Below are 15,154 nucleotides of genomic sequence, written 5' to 3'. Positions count from 1 at the left end.
AACGGAATAGTAGAAGCATTTAAAAAAGTATTCGATACTATGCTGACCAAAGTATGCAATGTGTAGCGAAGTGATTGGGACCTGCACATACCTGCAATATTATGGGCTTATAGGATGACATGCAAGAAACTGACAGAGAAGACACCTTTCCGACTAGTCTATGGAGTGGAAGCTATAATGCCAATGGAATACATCATGCCTAGTCTGTGCATAGCATCACTCAAAGGTATGATTGACCGTGGAGCCCTGGAGGAGAGGCTCGCACAGTTGGAGGAACTTGAGGAAGAACGATTTTTGGCTGGCTTTCACCAACAGGTACAAAAGCAGCATGAAAAGGCCTAACATGATTGACATATTAAGTTACGCACCTTCAAGGTGAACAATTTGGTGTTACTGTATGATAGGAATTTTGATAAATTCCTGGGAAAATTTAGAATGCATTGGCTAAGACCGTATGTTATTAAGGAGGTCACAGACGGAGGCGTGGTGTAGTTGGCAAAGTTAAATGGAGAACCTTTCCCCTGAAAAGTGAATGGCAGTTGTTTGAAGCCATACATGGGTGGCCCAACTATCTAACTAACCGATTTAAACATAGTCTTAGAACTCTAGGCAACTAAAAGGAGGTGCGGGACTATAACCAGGTACAGGCAAGCAGTTCAGATATCGTGGTCTTTGAACAACACGTGCAGGAGGTACAACAAGTAGCTACTCAGTGCATTGCCAATCTTGCAGCAGTTTGTGCAATGTTGGGAGGTCTCCACGCGAAGATATCCGCACCAACAGAGTGAATTGAGGGCGAGTCACGATGTTTGCGTTAGGGGCCTGTTGGGTGTGGGATCCCCCAAGGGAAGTTTTGGGGCTTAAAGCCCAAATTTTGACTAAATCCAATGTAATGACTCCACGTTTTGTGGGCACGGAGTGCGAACTTGTAAATGAGTCATAGGGTTGTTCGCCCTCATTTTTGTATTGTAATGTTAGCTTTAGAGATCTACCCATGGTCTACGGACCATGGGATTGTATAAATAGAGTGAGGTTGTAAGTTGTAAGGAAAGAAGAGTCATAGATGGAGAATTGAGTCCTATCTATGTGTAGAGATGAGTCTTGGGTCATAGAGTATGAGAAGGCTCTGCAACTGAGTGTGCAGAGGCCTAGTAGTTCGCAGCTTAGCGCGTGGACCCCTGCAGCTGAGTGTGCAGGGTAGGTTGAATCTGTAACCGATTGAAGCATTAATAAAGAGACATTTTATACCATTCATGTGTATTTATTTATTGTTTTCTGTATTGAAGATATTGGGTATAAATTCCATTTCTTCTGTTTATATGTTGTGTGAACATATATGATTGTGTTGATTAAGTGAATATAAGTTAAGGTATCTATTTACACGAAGTTAACTAACAGTTTTAAGAAGATAAGTAAGAACCATGGTGTAACGAGGGGAAATAACATAGATTTCTACCTTAGCAGCGTGAAAGCACCTCAGCCCCTGGTTAGGGCTGCATGAAGGCGATTATAACAGATCGCGAACGCCTTGCAGGTCAGGGTAGTGCACGAAGTGACCTACACGAAGCCATTCACAGTTGGACTAAATTTACCCCTCAAACATCTCAAGGGTGCAAAAACCTGGTTCCAGCATCCACCCATAGTACATCGGGTGAGAATTCAGTCCTCCCTCCATGGGTTGTTGCCAAAAGGGCCAGTAGTGTAGGGATTTGTTTGGATAATTAACTTTGAACTTGGGTCAGGCCCCCTCAAGCCAACAAATGGTTCTGTTGCTGGGATCGGAATCTGATTAGAGATATCTGATGTTGTATCATTGGAATCCAACTAAGAAGGAAATTTAAGGTTGGATGGACAGGAGGACTCAAGAGTTCGCAGCGTAGGAAAATAGGACTCCGCGACTAACAAAAGAGGAGTGGTTAGACTGGTACCTGTACATAGATATCCATAAAATATTTTATGCATCTTTCCCTACTAAGCTGTATGAGTGGATCGCAAAGTTAGCAGATAGCCAAGGAAGGTGGAAGCTCGATGGTCCTATTGTGTGGACCCCAGAGTTGGTGCGCAGATTAGAAGCATCGGAGGATAAGATCGCGTGCATTGTTGATCACTGGCTTGATCAGATTATAGGAGGGTTCATTACTGTGTTCATGGAAGATACTTCAGTCACCTATAGCGAGGTAGAGCGACAATTTCTCAAAGCATCACAAGGTAAGTACGTAAAGTCTCTGAATACTTGGATTAAAATGCTATTGTGTGAAAAGAGGGTTATGCAATTACCTTGATGTTCGGAGCTACATGAAGTGGAAAAATCTACAGAAATGAAGGAAGTAAGGGACCAAAGAAAAACCCTTTGATTTCACCTCCATGAGGGGACGAGGAAGAGCTCACAAAGGTCTCTCCACAAAGTGCGATCCATCTGATAAGGCAAAGAATTCCATGCATACCACCCCCACCGACACTGCTACTAGCTTCACCACCATCACCTCCATCTTCACCCATACCACATCCACCACCACCACGAGTCAATACGACAAGCATGATAAAGTTGTCTATGTTCAAGGGAGTAGGAAATGAAGATCTAGACCAGTTTTGGTTCGTGATAAGACTTGTATGGGAAGCACAGGGAGTTATAGATGATAATATAAAGAAAGCACCGCTGGTCAGTGCCTTGTAGGACTGTGTGCTGACTTGGTATGTTAAGCATTATAATGACAATCTGAATGCAGGAATCATGGATATCCAAGCAGAGCTAAATAGAGAATTTAGCAGGCCGAAGTTTGAATTGGGTTGAAAGAAATCATGATGCTACCAGGTGAAACTCCTTGGGAGTCGGATAAGAGGTCAAAGTGTATGATTTGCAAAGCTAATATGAATTTGATGGATGGACAAGACCGCGAATGGTTTGTAGCATAATTAATGCCACATTTAAGGAGTGTGCTATCGCGATAGAAGTTAACGACTCAAGCAAAGGCCTTAGAAAACAGGATGATGCTGCCTTAGAAATCACAATTAGAGGGATATGCTCTTTCTCTACTTTTCTTTGCATGTCCCTAACGAGGTCGAGATATAAGGATTTAGGGTTCAAACTGGTCCAAACTTTACAAGACCAGCCTCGCAAATCCCAATGGCCTCCCATGGCAGAAGATAAGAAACACGAGGGGGTAGGAGATCCTTTCAAAATCTTGTTCGAAGAAGCCCTCGAGTGATAGAGGAACGCAATGATAGACAAAATTTCCCAAACCCTTTAGTTCCTACCCAAGGGCGACACATCTCCTTCCTATAGCTACTATGGAAGCGCCACACCTTTTAAGATATAAGTTAACTTTAAGATCCCTATATTCGAGGGTCAGATAGATGATGACGCCATAGATAAATGGTTAAATATGCTAGAAGGATATTTTTTTGTTCATGATTTTTCCAGTCAAGAAAAGATTACTCTTGCACTTATCAAAAGTTGGCCCCCATGTGAAGGACTGGTGGTAAACCTACTGTGAGAAGAAGGACGAAAGTACACCCTCACTATTTTCGGCCGCACCCACTTGGGATTCTTTCTAGGACACCATCAAGGAGAAATACTACCCTGCAAGAGCTATGAGGATAAATATATAAAGTGGACCATGCTGCGATAGGGAAGGGACCAATAGGTGCCAGAGTTTACCAATGATTTTCATACTCTTCACACGAAGTCGAGTATGAAGTATTCTAAGAAAAATTTGGTACTCAAGTACCGATGGTGCCTACATAGGTACATCTAGGATGAGATGGAGTTCCTAGACATCTCCTCATTTTGCATGACATACTGATATGCTATCAAGATCGAGCAGAAGTTTAAACAGAAAAAGGAAGACTTTGATTCTGTGAATCCAAGAAAGGGAAAGGCTCCCGCAAACCAGAGAACAAAGGAAAAAACCAAGGTGGGGTGACCCAAGACAAATCGTCAAAGATGAAAGAAAATAACAACACCACGAAGTCAAAGAAGGAGACAGGAAAGTGGTTTGAGATCCATAAGAGCCCCACCCACAACACAAGTGAGTGTCAGGCCAAGTAGTCATTGGCGGATGAGTTCAAGGCTTCAGAATCAGATGCATGTTCTGACTCTGAGTCAAAACCCAGCAAGGGGAATGAAAAAGGGAAGCAAATTATTGATGTTGATCTCGACGCGACTGTTTCCACCACCAATATACAAAAGAATGAACCTGAAGCTCCAAAGGAGGGGGAGTGTCTCTTCCACTCAGAGATGTGGGTGAAGGGTTCAAGACTGCAATTCATTGTCGACAGTGTGTTGGGCATGGGATCCCCCAAGGGAAGTTTTGGGGCTTAAAGCCCATATTTTGTCTAAATCTGATGTAAAGACTCCGCGTTTTGTGGGTGCGGAGCGTGAACTTGTAAATGAGTCATAGGGTTGTCCACCCCTCATTTTTGTAATGTAATGTTGACTTTAGAGATCTACCCATGGTTTGCGGACCACTGAATTGTATAAATAGAGAGAGGTTCTAAGTTGTAAAGAAAGAAGAGTCATAGATTGAGAATTGAATCTTATCTAAGTGTAGAGACGATTTGGGTCGTAGAGTAGGATAAGGCTCTGCAGCTAATTGCGCAGAGGCCTAGTAGTCTGTAGTTGAGTGCGTGGACCCCTACAGCTGAGTGCATAGGACAGGTTGAGTCTGTAACCGATTGAAGCATTAGTAAAGAGAGGTTTTATACCATTCCTACATATTTACTTACTATTTTCTATATTGAATGTAATGGGTTTAAATTCCATTTTTGCTATTTATATGCTATGCGAACATATATGATTGTGATGATTAAGTGAATATAAGATAAGGTATCTGTTTACACGAAGTTAAGTAACAGTTATAAGAATATAAGGAAGAACCATGGTGTAACTTAGGGAAATAGCGTAGATCGCTACCTTAGCAGCGCGAAAGCACCCCAGCCCCTGGTTAGGGATGCGCGAAGGCGATTATAATAGATCGTGAAGGCATCGTAGGTTAGGGCAGTGCACGAAGTGACCTGCATGAAGACATTCATGGTTGGACTAAATTGACCCCGCAGACATCTCAAGGGTGTGGAAACCTGGCTCCAGCATCCCCCCATACTGCTTCAGGTGAGACTTCAGTCCGCGCTCCACGGGCTATTGCTGAAAGGGACAGTAGTGTAGGGATTTGTTTGGCTAATTAACTCTGAACCTAGGTCAGGCCCCCACAAACTAACAAATGGTTCTGTTGCTGGGACCAGAATCTGCATAATGATGTATCATGTCATATCATTGGAATCCAACTAAGAAGGAAATTGAAGTTTTGTTGGACAGGAGGATTCACAAGTTCACAGTGTAGGAAAACAGGAATCCATGACTGACAAAAGAAGAGTGGTTAGAATGCTACCTGTACACAGAGATACATGAAATTTTCTTTGCGTCTTTCCCTACTGAGCCATATGAGTGGATCGCGAAGTTAGCAGATAGCCAAGGAAGGTGGAAGCTCGATGGTCCTATTATGTGGACCCCAAAGTTGGTGCATAGATTGGAAGCATCGAAGGATAAGATGCGTGCATTGTTGACCACTTTCTTGATTGGATTATAGGAGGGCTTATTACTTAGTACGCGGTAGATACTTCAGTTAGTTATAGGGAGGCAGAGTGACGCTTTCTCAAAGTACCGTGAGGTAAGTATGTAAAGTATTTGAATACTTGGATTAAAATGCTATTGTGTGAAAATAGGGTTATGCAATTACCTTGATGTTTGGAGCTACACGAAGTGGAAAAACCTATAGAAATGAAGGAAGTAAGAAACCAAAGAATAGCCCTTTGATTTCACCTCTGTGAGGGGACGAGGAAGAGCTCGTGATGGTCTCTCCGTGAAGTGTGATCCATCTGATAAGGCTAAGAATTCTGTGCATACCACCCCCACCCACACCACCACTAGCTTCACCACCATCACCTCCATATTCACCCATACCACCTCCACCACCACCACGAGTTAATATGGTAAGCATGATAAAGTTGCCTATTTTCAAGGGAGTAGGAAACAAAGATCCAGACCAATTTTGGTTTGTGATAAGAGCCGTATGGGAAGCGTAGGGGGTTACAGATGATAATATAAAGAAAGCGACATTGGTTAGCCCCTTGCAGGACCGCACGCTGACCTGTTATATTAAGAATTCTAATGACAATTTGAATGCCGGAATCATGGAAATCCAAGTAGCGCTAAATAGAGAATTTTGCAGGCCAAAGTCTAAAGCACAATGGATCATTGGGTTCAAAGAAATCATGATACTACCATGAAAAAGTCTTTGGGAGTTGGATTAGAGGTTGAAGTTCATGATTCGCGAAGCTAATATGAATTTGACGGATGGACAACATTGCGAATGGTTTATCGCATCATTAATGCCACATTTAAGGAGCGTGCTATCGCAACAGAAGTTAACAACTCAAGATCCTAACTTGGGATTTCAGCAGATCCACGTGCAGTTGAAATACTTATGCCTTGAGATGAGACCCCGATTTAGGATCCTAACTTGGGATTTCAGCAGATCCACGTGCAGTTGAAATACTTATGCCTTGAGATGTAGAGTCTGAAGCAAGACAGGATAGGTCGCCCGGAAGTGCATGAAGACGTATGGTGCGTAAAATGCAAGGGTCAAGGTCATGATGAGGACCACTACCCAGTGTTCACGAATTACCTCATGGGAGGAGGATAGATGTTGTTAAGGCCAGAAGCACAAGCAAGAACTAGCACAACACCTGCTTTGTGGTGCGTGATTTGTCAAATAGAAGGGAAACACGCTACGGACAACTGCCATTTGTTACAGAAGTATACTCAAAATTCGCAGAAATTGTTCTATATCTTTTGTAGGTCAATAGGACACGATGAGCACACTTGTAGAAGCTATGAGTTAATGATGAATAGAACTCCCACATACAGGGTTCAGGCCGAAACGCAACCACTAGACTAGAATGTAGGAGTGGCGCAAACTAGATTTCAAGGGCACAGACAAGGCCGAGGTGGATGAGGACCTGGAAGAGGTCACAAACATTTAATATGCTACAATTACAGAGGGCCAGGACATTATGCCCATGATTGTATGAACCCAATGCATCCATCATGTCTATATTGTACCTTATTTGATCATGAGACAGAAGATTGTCCTACGATGATAGCTAGGATACGCAACAAGGGAGTGCTACCACCTCCCTCAACTCAGAACCTGTAGATGATGAGGTCTGAGCTGCGCAAGGAAGATCCAAATGTGAACATTGTGCTCCGAAGTGGAATTGCGATGGGAGATGATAAAGGAAAACAACTCGAAGATAGTACTTGGGTTCACAAGGCTTCGACGAAAGAAGCAGAGTTTGATTTGGAGCGCGCTAAGGAAACCTTCATGGAAGCTAAGAAGAGCTTCGTGGATGCCTCCACTTTAGGTAGTAAAGATAGAACAGAGCCAGAAATGGACCCATCTATGCTTACGACGTTCCTCAAAACATGCATGAAGCTATTGTGTGACAATAAGGTTGTAAAGGGACTACATGAACTCATTAACAGATGTGATGGGACCGTGCTAGGAGAACCACACATAGACTGGAAGATTTGAAAGCATACAACAAGGACGGGAAGAGAAATGAGGTTAACCATGAAAATTGGAGAATATGAGATGGACCAACTAATTTTGGACTTAGGATCGAATGCGAATGTTCTACCGAAGCAGACATGGGAATGCATCGGGAGGCCTATGCTGCAATGGAACCAGTAGAAGATAATACCTATGGGGTGATTGCATGGAATCACTGTGGATATTGAGGAAGCGAGCACGCTAGATGAATTTGAAGTAATAGAGATTGTTGATGTAACCAATCCCTAACCCACGTTCCTAGGAATTGATTGAGCCACTGAAACAGGGTGATTAATCTAAAGAAGCACAAGATGATTTTTGAAAAAATATATCTCCGTGTAGTTATAGCATTTGACCCTACGGAAGGATCACACTATACAGAGCTAGTGCGTGACTATGAAAGAGATGAAAATTTGGACTACATCTACAAGATAACTGCACAAGAGCAAGATGGGGTAAATCCCACTGCAGACAGATGGATCTCATGGGAGTGCAAAAGCTCCTGTATGTCAGACTTTGATGAGGAGATAAAGCGATGACAAAACCAGTTACATGAGGTAACCATGTTGAACTGTAATATGATGACAAGATCACTGCGCTACGTATTGATAGAAGCAAGGGGTCTACCTACTTATGATGGGTTAAGTGAGGTAGATACTTTCCTAGACAAGTTTGAAAGAGAGGTGCCAGAAAAGAAACGTTTCCAGGCCTTGAATTGGGTACTAGGCGCTACGCTTGCGAGGTGGTGGGGTATGCATAAAGGGAGATTTGAGGACTGGTGCTAATGTAGAAGAATGATTCGCATGTGGTTTGGGAAGCCTAGAGTGTGATTGATAGATAAATGTAATGGGCAGGATAAATCATGCGCACATCAAGCTAGGTGGATGCCGACATATGGAAAACAACCTATGTGGATGCACATGAACTTCGTGTTGCGAGATACGGTCAATATGCATGTGTTGGGGAGGGGAGGGCAACTACGTAAAAAACTCCTCAAGTTGGAACGATAGAATGTGGAGAGAACAACTGCACAGAAGATTCACTGTGTAGGGTTGTGGTGGCCGACCCTTCATCAGGATTCAAAAGCACATTGCAAGGCTTGTGATGTATGTCAAAGAATAGGTAAACTATTGTGGAGGGACAAGATGCCTTTGAATCCACAAATAACATTGTAGCCCTTTGAAAAGTGGGTGATCAACTTCATAGGACCTATAAAACCTCAAGGAAAAATGCGTGCAAGATATGTTATCATTGTGTCAGAGTACCTGATTCGTTGGGTAGAAGCGCAACCAGTAAAAGATTGCATGGCCGCCATAGCCATGAAGTTTATGTTTGAAAATGTATTGACATGATTTGGATGCCTGAAGATATTGATCAGTGAATGCGGTACACATTTTCTAAATGAGACGATCAGCACACTGATAGAAGAGTTTCAGGTGTATCATCAGAAAAGCACACCGTATCACCCACAAGGCAACGGAATAGTAGAAGCATTTAACAAAGTATTGGAGACTGCACTGACCGAAGTATGTAATGTGCTATGAAGTGATTGGGACCTCCGCATACCTGTAGTATTTTGGGCTTATAGGATGACAGGTAAGAAACTAAGAGGGCAGACACCTTTCTTACTGGTCTATGGAGTGGAAGCTATAATGCTGATGGAATACATCTTGCCTAGTTTGCGCATAGCAATGCTCACAGGTATGATGGACCGCGGAGCCCTGGAGGAGAGGCTCGCGTAGTTGGAGGAACTTGAGGAAGAATGATTTTTAGCTGGCTTTCACCAACAAGTACAAAAGCAGTGTGAAAAGGCCTGGCTTGATTGACATATTAAATTACACACCTTCAAGGTGAACAATTTGGTGGTATTGTTTGATAGTAAGTTTGATAAATTCCTGGGAAAATTTAGAATGCATTGGTTGGGACCGTATGTTATTAAGGAGGTCACAGATGGAGGCACGATGCAGTTGGTAAAGTTAAATGGAGAACCTTTCCCAGGAAAAGTGAATGGCAGTTGGTTGAAGCCATACATGGGTGGACCGATTATCTGACTAGCAAAATGAAGCACAATATTAGTGCTCCAGGGAGCTGAAAGGAGGTGCGGGGCTATAACCAGGTACAAGGAAATAGTTCAGATACCGCGGTCTTTACACAACACGTGCAGGAGGTAAAACATGAAGCTGCTCAATGTGTTGCCGATCTTGCAGTAGTTTGGGTAGAGTTGGGAAGTATCCATGTGAAGATCTTTTCACGAATAGAGTAACTTGAGGGCGAGTCACGATGTTTGTGTTGGGGGCTTGTTGGGCACAGGATCCCCCAAGGGAATTTTTGGGGCTTAAAGCCCATATTTTGACTAAATCTAATGTAAAGACTCCACGTTTTGTGGGCGTGGAGCACAAACTTGTAAATTCAGAGTCATTGGGTTGTCTGCCCTCATTTTTGTAATGTAATGTCGGCTTTAGAGATCTACCCATGGTCCGCGGACCATGGGATTGGATAAGTAGACCAAGGTTTTAAGCTGTAAAGAAGGAAGACTCATAGATGGAGAATTGAGTCTTACCTAAGTGTAGAGATGAGTCTTGGGAGGAGAAGGCTCTGCAAATGAGTGTGCAGAGGCCTAGTAGTCCACCGTTGAGTTCGCGGACCCCTGCAGCTACGTGAGCAGGGCAGGTTGAGTTTGTAACCAATTGAAGCGTTAATAAAGAAAAGTTTTATGCCATTCCTACGTATTTATTTACTATTTTTTGTATTGAATGTATTGGGTATAAATTCCATTTATGTTGTTTATATGCCGTGCGAACATATATGATTGTCTTGATTAAGTGAATATAGGGTAAGGTATCTATTTATGCAAAGTTAACTAACAATAAGAAGATAAGTAAGAAACATGGTGTAACTTGGGGAAAGAGTGCATATTGCTGCCCTAGCAATGTGAAAGCACCTCAGCCCTTGGTTAGGGCAGTGCGAAGGTGATTATAACATATCGGGAAGGCCTCGCAGGTCAAGTTAGTGTGCGAAGTGACCTACTTGGATCCATTCACAGTTAGACTATATCGACCCCTCAGACATCTCAAGGGTGCGAAAACATGGTTCCAGCATCCCGCCATATTGCTTCGGGCAAGACCTCAATCCGCGCTCCACGGGTTGTTGCTGAAAGGGCCATTAGTGTAGGGATTTGTTTGGCTAATTAACTCTGAACTTGGGTCAAGCCACCTCAAGCCAACACAGTCGGAGCCAAAAGAACCTCATTTCAGAATTGGTTGTAAAGTGGTTGGACCTATCGACCAAACCACACCCGCAGCCTTACAACATGAGGTGGCTTCACCAAAGACAAGATCTATGAGTCAGCCAATAGTGCCACCTTCCCTACAACATCAAGCCATTCACATATGAGGTATTGTGTTATTTTTCTCCTCTTAACATTTGTGATGTATTATTAAGACAACCATACTTGTGGAGGAGACATGACGGATATGAGTTGAGACCTTGCTCTGTTATTATTTCTTTGGGTAATATGTTATATAAGATATCAGAGGTAGCTCCACCTACCGCCATCTCTTTGATCTTTGCTAAGAAATGTAGTAAGTTCATCTCTCAGGCTAGGAAATTTGTTTTCATTCTTATTCACTCGCAAAATAAGGGGAAGAGTATAGTCACCTCCATGGCCCTTGGGAAGGGTTCCTCTACGCAGTAAAAGTGGGTGGGTATGGTTGTGGAATAATACAGGGACAAATTTTCCTCACCCACAGGGGTACCCTTCCACTATCCAGTCGAGCATTCATTAGATCTGACTCTCGGAGCACCTGTACCCAATGGGTCAATATCTCATCACTCCATTATCAAAAATTCCAAGTATAATAAGTGACATGATCAACATCGAGTGCCACACAAGTTTCAGGTGGGTGACAAATTTTGGTCCCATCTGCAGAAATAACACCATATCGAAGCCCATCAGAAGCTGAGACCCTTCCAATATGGTCCTGTTGATGCCTCAAAAATTGTTGCATCAACATCGGGGAAAACCACCCGGTCCGGACCTTAAAGGCAGCTCCTTTTTCATTTGGTGTGGTGGCTCCGACTGGATATAATGGGACCAGTTTCCCAATGGTTTGTAAATAGGATGGATAAGCGGTTTATTTTCTATTTCTAATAATAATGGATGGATGATTTAATCTAAAAAGTGAAATTATAAACAACTAATCTATCCCATGAAATTTCTACTTTAGTGCTACTTTTGATAATGTTTATCTACAAACAGACATATAGATGACTCTATTGGTAAACAAAGACATTTATTCATATGATAATTACTTTGTTCAAGTAGTTGAACAAAGTAATCATTAAAACATTGTCACACTATTCTTCATATATCATTGACATAACTATGATTGAAAGAATAACACTCCTTAAACATTCAATAGTGATAAGTATAAGGACTGCTGTTAAAATACATACATGTATCCAATGATAGCAAGATTAAATAAATGCCGATTCATATGAAAGAATGGAGAAAAAGCATAGATAATAGTACCATATGTATTTCGAGAGCCCTCCCGATATCAATTGCATTCAAATTCTTTCTTCTAACTTAGAAACACTTCCACAAAAAGCAATAGTGCATATCTCATCAAAGCATTCTTCATTAAAATTCAAAATATAGGCCCAGTCTTTATTAAAAAATATATCAGAAGCACAATAGTGTGACTTCTCGATCCATGTTTTATACAAAAATTTAGGACACTTTCTAATAACATGAAAGGGTCTATAAATACTATCTAAGCTAACTAATTATGAAATAAAAATGCTATTAGGTGGTATAAACAAATCATGAGAATCTCCTTGAAATGGGACTATTTGCAGTTGGTAGAATGATTCACTGTTTCGACCGATCATCCTTTGGCTTGAGCTGGCAGATAGCAAGCATTGGTTGCAATTCTGGAGGGTGACTCAGACAAGAATGCAGTTGGGCTGAATACGTAGCATCATGAATTTCAGGAATCATGTAACTGATTGCATCAGTTAAACATTTGAGTGATGTTTTTTGACTGTATGGTTTAACTAGGGAAAACCAAAAGGTATCCCAAGTTAAACTTTGGATGCCAGCGATTAACCTTTCCTTCTTTTCCAATTCTTGATTGCATGTCTATTCCAATGCTTTGGCTGACGAAAATTTACCTGGAGTGCACTATGAAATCAAATTAGACAGATAAAGAGTATCATTTATTAACTCGATCAAATTACTGGTTGCTGATCTGCATCTTGAAGTTTCCCTTTCTGCCTTCATGAACTATGACTGCCATTCTAGGAAAAGGATCTCCTTCTATGATTCTAGAATTTTAGGCAGATTTGCGATTTGTCCTTCGCTGGTTTCTTGCCAAGAAAGAAAGTTGGTTAAAGTCTCATCGGCCTGTTCCAAATTTTGCCTGGCATCAACTGATTTGTCAATTATTGATTAAGCAATCTCACATAGGGGCTCAACAAGGGAAATATTATGACATAGTAAATTAAGCTGCTTAATCAATGCTTTATTGATCTAGAGAGCCTCAAACCTGAACTCTGCTGGTTGAGGAGGACTTTTGAACTTTTCTATCTATTGTGATAACTGAGCGATTTTCTCATCTTTTGTTTTACTCATTTGTTCATTCATTGTCTTTAGCTTGGCAAATGTTGTGGATAATTCCTTTTGTTTCTGCACTACACTTTGGTCTATCCTTTGTTTCTCCTTGAGCAATTGCTCATTTAGTTGGTTGTTTACTTCCTACTGAGCTGCTAACTACTGTTCTAATTGTTTTACTCTTTTATATTTTTTAGAAACCTATGCCTCCAATGAAACAATGGTCTGATCTTTTTCTTTTAATAAATTGCTAACCTCTGATGCTTTATCCATAGTAGCTGCCGAATAGGCCCCAACATAATGAGAGAGTTTTGTGAGGTCTTTGAAGGGATTGAATTCTTTCTTCCATACCACATTAGCCATCTCTGTCTGTGCAGGTAAAAGGGAAGATTGATCAAGCCTTCTCCTTTTCCTTTGTCTTTTTACTACAACCCTATGTTTAGGATTGTAAAAGATATCTAATGGTGGTATGTCTTCTATCTGCAAAACAATTTCATTCGATGGATCCTTAGGAATTATTTCTACATCTTTGCTGGTGGGTAGGCCGTTGGTTCCTTCAATTGGAACCGTACTTGTTGCTGTCTTGTGACCAATTATTACTTCAGGTGTGCTGAAACCCTGTGAACTCTCAGGATTTCTTATAATGGAATCGAATTGTTGCCATTCTTTAAGGAGATTGGGATCAATCTGAGTATCTATATCCATGTCTTCACTGCACTTTTCCTGTTCTTTCTCTTGTTCTGGCTCTTTTCCTTTCTCAAGATTTTTTTCTATAGCAGGAGGTTTTTGCTGTTCAGGCTCGCTTGACTGGATTGCTAGGGTGGTAGCTAATAAGTCCAGAGGCAGAGTTTGCAACCTCTATTCTTTGAGCCTATTGAACACTTCCAACCCCTCATCTTTATATATGATCTTGGGCAATGTTTTTCCCTGAAGTAACAATTTTGCTGAAGAAAACAGGTCATCAAATTCATCATTTTCATAATCAAACTTTGCAAGTTTAGCTTGTTCAAGAACATTATAGGCAACTTTTCTAGGATCATATTGTCTATTGGGGATGGTTGCAAGATTGAGCATTTTTATTTTTTCTGCCTCCTTTTCTGCGTGTTTGTAATCATGAAGAGTGTAGACGCCGCATCTTAGAGGAAATGTAGGCCATACTTGTTTCTTAGAGTTTCTAAGAGTTTTGGATGTCCCTTCTGTTGTTATTTGGTAGGCCAATTCTCGAGCTAACAACTTATCAGGTACATACAGAGGAAGGACATGGGGTTTTGTAAAGCTATGAAAAAGCCTTATATAGGTGAATTTGTCTTCTCCGAACCAATTTCCTACTACAGTCAAGTCGATCCCTGCTTCCTCGGAAATCCTAGGGGCAGGTTTATGAAAAATAGCATAGTAGATAGGCAACATAAAACCATTATAGATTTTGTACAAATGGTCTTTGGAGTGAGCTTTCCATAACATCTAATGATAAATGTGGATTGGCTTAGGGTCTTCGGGAGTCCATCTCCATCCGGGTATCGGATATTTGGAATTAAAGCAAAGAGTATCCATAATATAAGCACTATAATAAAAAGGGGGAATGGTCTTGGTAGTTTTGCATGTATTTGATCTGAATTCAAGAATTTTTGAGGCTAATTTGTCAGACAAAATGTTTGCCGAATCCATCACATAACTATTGACTGTTGCTTCCATCAGAGGGACCATTTCAATAGTAAACTTGGCAGAGTCATGTATCCCCCACATTCTACACATCATAGCCCCGGAATAACAGTAAGGAGAAGCTACTGAGTCCACGGAGTGCTTACCTGATAATTCATGCTTGTGCTTCTCGGGATTATGTCTCCATTACTTAATCGGGGCCGATTCTGTCTCGTTTTCATTTGGAAATTTTTCAAGGAAGGCTTTCTTGTACTGCTTTTCAAGCTCAGGAAAA

At 41.5% G+C, this 15,154-nt stretch overlaps 1 pseudogene; it reads left to right on the top strand.

Annotated features, from left to right (window-relative positions):
- Positions 1–2,147: 2,147 nt before the first annotated feature.
- LOC149144760 (NAC domain-containing protein 75 pseudogene) overlaps positions 2,148–15,154 on the top strand; it is a 72,053-nt pseudogene continuing 59,046 nt past the window's right edge.

This window comes from Pinus tabuliformis, chromosome X (genome assembly GCF_031772625.1).
Source record: "Pinus tabuliformis cultivar Carrire ecotype Pingquan chromosome X, CPIR1, whole genome shotgun sequence".
NCBI lineage: Eukaryota > Viridiplantae > Streptophyta > Pinopsida > Pinales > Pinaceae > Pinus > Pinus tabuliformis.
Note: the sequence above shows the minus strand (reverse complement) of the source record. Positions and strands in the feature narration are given on the sequence as shown.